The following is a 6,383-nucleotide window of genomic DNA, read 5'->3' as shown; positions in this document are numbered from 1 at the left end:
CGGACCAGCCGCCTTCCACCGCTGGAAAAACATATTTAATACCTTCAGGGTTCAATTTTATATCAAATGGGGAATAAAACCGGTCCCCCCAGGCTGGCGGGGAGGCTCCGGCCCCTGGCGTGCCACTGCTCCCAGTAAATCCCAGTGGAACCAGCCAGAAGGTGGGACAGGCCTGGGGACAGGCCGCAGGGACGGGGCACCCAAGGCAGTGACTTACCCCCCCTGCCCCGTTGTGGACCTCGATGGGTTGAAAAGGTGGGGGGGTATTTTTATTTCCATGAAAATATGAACTGGGAAAGGCCGGGGGAGGGATGGAATCAGTGGGAAGGGGTCTGGGTTTCTGGTAGAGGAGATGGCTGGAGCCACCTTTGGTTCTGAGCTTTGCCAGAGTCAGTGGGGGGGGGTCACCCGGCCCCCCGTCACCGTCTTTGGGGGGGTCGGTGGGTGTCTGTGCCACCCATTCAACCCTCGGCTCTGTCCCCCTGCAGTGAGCGGGTGGCGGGGACGGCAATCGGGGGGGTTGGCACTGAGACCTGACCCACCGCACAGCTCATCACACCGATGGCAGCCAGACCCCGCAGTGCCGGGCCAGATCCAGACCTCTGTCCCCACAGCCACCACTTTAAAATTCCCCTTCGAAAATGGAGCGATGACAAATTTTGGGGATAAAAGCCCCCGATGGCTTCAAACAGGGGAATTTTCCGTGGGTGAAAGGCCAGGGGTTGTGGTGGAGCCGCCGGCTCGGGGTCCCCTGGGCGAAGCATCAGGGTCTGTGGCCAGCGAGCACACCTGACACTAGATTTAATTAATTTAATTAATTAAATTAATAATAGTAATACTAAAAAACAGTGCTTTGAGTCAAAGGAATATTTTATTCAACCAGAATCAGCTGGTTTGGGGTAAAAGGGGTGGAAATAGGCAGCAGGATTTAGGTGAGCTGGTGACCCCGCCAGTGCAGGAGTTAAATCCTGCTCGGGCTGGTGCTGGGTTTTGGGGTGCCCTCTGATGGGTGGCTCCAGGGACAGGGGGGACACGGTGCCGTGGAGGAGAGGGCAGTCACTCCCAGTTTTCTGTTCCGAGGGTGCTGTCACCCCCCACTGCAGCCCCAGCCCTGATTTCCTCTTGCTCCAGGCTCAGGGCAGGTAATTGGAGCTGGATTTGGGGGGCTGAGGGCTAAGATGAGGGGTCATCCCCGAGGGTGTTGTCTCCTCAGGTCCCCAGACAGGGCAGAGACAGCCCTGATGGCCTTTGAACCCCTCCCTGCCTCAAGCGTGGCTTCACTCACGGAGAACATTCTGCCTGTACATCAGTAGGGACCAGAGTGAACATAAGGGTCAGTGCTCCTGAGTGGGAACACCCCTGGGGCTGGCCTGGGGACCCTGCCAGCAGGGACACACATCCCCACACTGGCACAGCGGGGAGCAGGGGACAGTGTCCCAGGGAGAGTGCCGGGGGCTCGGCCACCCACGTCCGTCCTTCCTCTGGGCAGCCCGACTGACGGCCACCTGCCATCCCGCTCCTGCCCCCTTGCAGGGCCTCACGCCAGTGTGGAGGGAGGCACCCCACAGCGCCCGTGGGGCACCCGCAGCCTGAGTGTGCACGTGTGTGTGTGCGCGTGTATGCATGTCTGCACGTCTGTGGGCGTGTTCATACACGTGTGTGCATTTGCACGTGTGCGTGTGCATACACGTCTGCATGTCTGTGTGCATGTAAGTGTGCATGTCCATGTGTGCATTTACATGTGTGCGTGTGTGAGTGCACGTGCGTGTGCGTATACATTTGTGTGCATTTGCATGTGTGCATGTATGCGTGTGCATATGCACGTGCATGCACATGAGCACATCTCTGTGCGTGTGCACGTCCATGTGCATGTACATGTGTGTGCATTTTCATGTGTGCATGTGAGTGCATGTGCGTGTGTGCACGTGCGTGCGTGTGCATTTGTATGCGTGTATGTGTGCGTGTGCACGTCTGTGTACACATGCACGTGTGCACATCTATGTGCATGTGCACGTCCGTGTGTGTGCGTTTGCACGCACACATGTGCATGCGTGTGAGTGCACGTGCGTGTGCGCAGCGTTTCGATGCAGTGCGGGTGTGCATGCGTGGAGCGTGCAGAGGAGCACGCGTGCACAGCGCAGGGCTGCAAGGTAGCTGGGTGCTGGGGGTGCAGCGTGGGTGCATGACGCACCGTGCAGCGTGGCTGGGTAGTGCAGGGGGAGGGTGCAGGGTGCACTCGAGGGTGCTGTGCAGGGTGAGGGTTCAGGGTGCACTGTAGGGTGCTGTGCGGTGTGAAGGTGCTGTGCGGTGTGAGGGTGCAGGGTGCGCTGCAGGGTGAGGGTGCTGTGCAGTGTGAGGGTGCAGGGTGCACTGTAGGGTGCCGTACAGGGGTGCAGCTTGGCTGCCCAGCACCCTCGTGCAGCACCGTCGCACCCTCAGCCGCCCCGTGCGGGGGTGCCCGGCAGGCGGTGGGTGCCCGTGGGGGTGCAGAGCCACCCGCCAGCACCCAGCAGCCTCGCACGCACCCAGAGAGCACCCGAAAAGCTGCTCGGCTGCAGCAGGGGCCCCCAGCACCCAGCGCAGCTCAGGCACGGGATCCCACCCTGGCACCCCCCAGTGCCACCCTGGCACCCCGTGGGCGCAGGCCCGGGGCGAAGGTGTCCCTGGATCCCACGGGGCCACGAGCCAGTGCTGGGCACAGTGCGGGATACAGTGTGGGACCCTCCAGGCCTGGCTGTGAGCAGCCCTGGGGTGCTCATGTAGGTGCATGCGTGTGCATGGTGTGTGCATGGCATGTGCATTGCATGTGCTTGGTGTGTGCATGGCGTGTGCATTGTGTGTACATTGCATGTGCATGGCATGTGTTTGATGTGTGCATGGTGTGTGCATAGCATGTCCATGGTGTGTGCGTGGTCTGCACATGGAATGTGCATGGCACATGCATGGCATGTGCATGGTGTGTGCATGGCATGTGCATTGCATGTGTTTGATGTGTGCATGGTGTGTGCACATCATGTCCATGGTGTGTGCGAGGTCTGCACATGCATGGTGCATGCATGGCGTGTGTATGGTGTGTGCAAGCACACAGCAGGGTTGCATGAGGGCCTGGGATGTGGGTGCGTGTACAGGGGGTGTGCGTGCAACACGGGGGAGTGTGCACGTGCATGGGGTGTGCATACATGGGGGGTGTGCATGCACATGCATGAGGTTTGCATGTGTGTTTGCGAAACGTGCACATATGCATTGTGTGTGCACACGTGCAACATGGCGTGTTGGTGTGAGTGTGCATGGGTCACATCCATGAGGGTCCACATGTGTGTGCATGCATGAGCACGGTTTGTGCACGCTCACAGGTGGGGCCGGGGGTGTGCACGTGATGGGGGTGCACACAGGCAACATGGCGTGTGCGCGCACATGCACATGGTGCATGCGACATGCACACACCCCGTGTTGTGTGTGCACGGGCGTGTGCACGGCTGTGTGCAGGCACGTGTGTGAGATTTGCACGTGTGTGCACACATGCAGCGTGCATGCGTGTGTGGGCGTGTGTGCAGTGTGTGTGCACGGCTTGGTACACGTGAGTGCAGACACGTGTGGCACGTGCATGCACATGTGTGTGCTTTGCGTGTGGGTGGGGGCGGTGGGCGGGGGGGGTCCATGCCTGCGAGCTCCGGGCGTGCACAGCTCTGCACGCTGCGTGCGCACACGGACGGGGCTCCTGTATGTCTGGGGGGGGGCAAACGTGCAGGGTGCGTGTGTGTCCCCAAACCTGGCCCGTGCGCACACGTGTGTGCTCTGAAACATGTGTGAGAGTGTGTGCACGCATGGGGGGGAGTGCACACACGTGTGCATGACACGTGTGTGCATACGTGTGCATGGGTGTCCCCATGTGTGTGCAGGGCCTAGACGTGCTCGTGCACATACGTGACGCCCGGGAGTGCCCGGGGGACCCCCAGACGGGTGGGGACGACACCCAAGTGGTGACATGGGGACACCCCAGGGGTCGCACAGTGCCAGTGCCACCCACTCAGGGTGACCCCCGTCCTGGCTGGGACCCCCTGCCCCCCGCCGCCATCCCAGCCCACTCTCCATCCCCAGCCCCTTCCCCACCCCACAGTTCTCCCCCACCAGTGGTGCCCCAGCTGAGCTCCTTGGTGGTCTCCCATGGGCACGTCCCCACCATCACCCCCAGCTCCTCCTGGGTGCCCCCACCCCAGGGGTGCTCCAGCACCTGCTGCCATGGGGGGACCTCTGCGTCCCAGAGGGTTCCATCAGCAGGGAGGAACCTCTGGTGGGGAGAAACCTCCATCACGGGGGAAGCCTTCCTGGTGTGCACGCTCGTGTGCTTCTCCTTGCAGGCCTAAGCTCCCCTCACGCGCCTTCACACACTCACACCCCCCCTTGCACACCCCCGCTGCACGCTCACGCGTGTGCCCTCGTGTGCACACACGTGCACTGGTGTGTTCCCCTTTCACACACACTTGCTTTTCGTTGCACACATCCCGTCCCCCCCCCCGGAACACACCTGGTCCCCCTTGCACACACGCTGCCCTTTGCACTCCCCTTTGCACACCCTCCCTTTCATGCACCCTCCTTGCACACTCGCTTAGCTCCCCCTTGCACACACACTCCCCTTCCACACTCGCTCCTCTTTGCACACCCTGATTGCACACGCACTGACTCCCCTCGCACACCTTGCACAGACACTCTCCCCCTTGCACCCACTTTGCACCCCCTCGCACCCCCACTCCCCTTTGCACCCCCTCGCACCCCCACTCCCCTTTGCACACCTCCCGCGGGCACACACCCGCTCACGCCCCTTTGCGCACCCCCACGCTCCCCTGTGCACGAACCCTCCTTGCACACCTCCCCTTTGCACGCACACACTCGCCCCTTTCCGTGCGTCCCACGCGCACCCCCTCGTGCACACGGTTCCCCTTCAGCACCCCCATTCCACGCTCCCCTTGCACACCCCTCCTTTGCACACACACACACTCTTTCACACCCCCTCGTGTGAACACACACCTTCCTTGCATACATCACCCCCCGCACATCTCCTTGCACACCCACCCCCCCTTGCACGCACATCCCTCTCGCACTCCCCTTTGCACGCACGCACGCCCCCCAACACCCTTGTGCACACCCATCCCCTGCTTGCACCCCCTCTCGCGCATCCACCCCTTGCACTCCCCCTTGCACGCACGCACAGCCCCCTTTGCACACGTATTCCGCTTCCCTGCGCACTCCCTGGTGCCCACCTACCCCCTCTTGCACCCCCCCTTTGCACACCCATCCCCTCCTTGCACTCCTCCCAGCCCCGCACACCCCGGCTCACACCCACCCATTGCACCCCCCTTGCACACACACACTTCCTTTTGCACACACACTGCCCCCAGCACACCCCTTTGTGCACATCCACCCCCCCTTGCACCCCCACACTCTCCTTGCACCCCCTTACACACACACCCGCACCCCCCCTTGCCCGCACACCCCCACCCCCTCTTTCCGCCCCCTCTGCACCCCCGGACCCCCTCTTGCGCTCCACCCCCCTCCTTGCACCCCCCTTGCTCGCCCCTCCGTTTCCCCCCGTTCCCCCCATTCCCTTCCCGTTGCCCCCCCTGTTGCCCCCCACCTCGTTCCCCCCGTCTCTCTCCCATTCCTCCCCGTTCCCCACCGTTCCCCCTGTTGACCCCCACTCCCCTCCCCATTGCCCGCCCCGTTCCCCCCCCATTGCCCGCCCCGTCCAGTCCCTCCACGTTCCCCCCCGCCCCCCCTTCCTTTCCCCCTCCCCGTTCCCCCCTGTTGCTCCCCGTCCCCCCCCCCCCGTTTCCCGCCGTCCCCCACTTCGTTTCCCCCCTCTCCCCTCCCGTTGCCCCCCCCATTCCCCTCCCCATTCCCCCCCCATTCCCCCCCCATTCCCCCCCCGCGCGGTCCCGCCCGCCCCTAATGCGCTCCAGCTGCACAAACATTCTCCGCATTCAGAGGCGACACCGCCTCCGGAGCCGACCCCCCCTCGCCCCCCCGGCCCGGGCCAGGCCGGATTCCGACCCCCCCGACTCCCCCCCCCAGCTCCCTCCCCCGCCCCGGGCCAGCTGCGCCCCAACCGGCGGCCATGGGGCACCCCACGGCTGAGCCCCGCGGGGGGAACCATGTCCGTCCATCCCGGGGGCTCCAGGAGGGATGTTGGGGGGATGGGTACCATGGTCACCCCTCCTGGGGGCTCCAGGAGGTACATTGGCGGGTGGGGGGGGGGCATGGCCACCCATCCCGGGTCCATCCGTCCTGTGCTGCCTCTATGGGGTGCTGGGCTGGAGGTGGGGAACCGTGGTCACCCATCCCGTGTTCATCCATCCCATGTTTTCCAGAGGATACACCAGGATGGA

Source organism: Tauraco erythrolophus, chromosome 25, assembly GCF_009769465.1.
Source record: "Tauraco erythrolophus isolate bTauEry1 chromosome 25, bTauEry1.pri, whole genome shotgun sequence".
NCBI classification, from domain to species: domain Eukaryota; kingdom Metazoa; phylum Chordata; class Aves; order Musophagiformes; family Musophagidae; genus Tauraco; species Tauraco erythrolophus.
The sequence above is the reverse complement of the archived record's forward strand: the minus strand, read 5'-3'. Positions refer to the sequence as shown.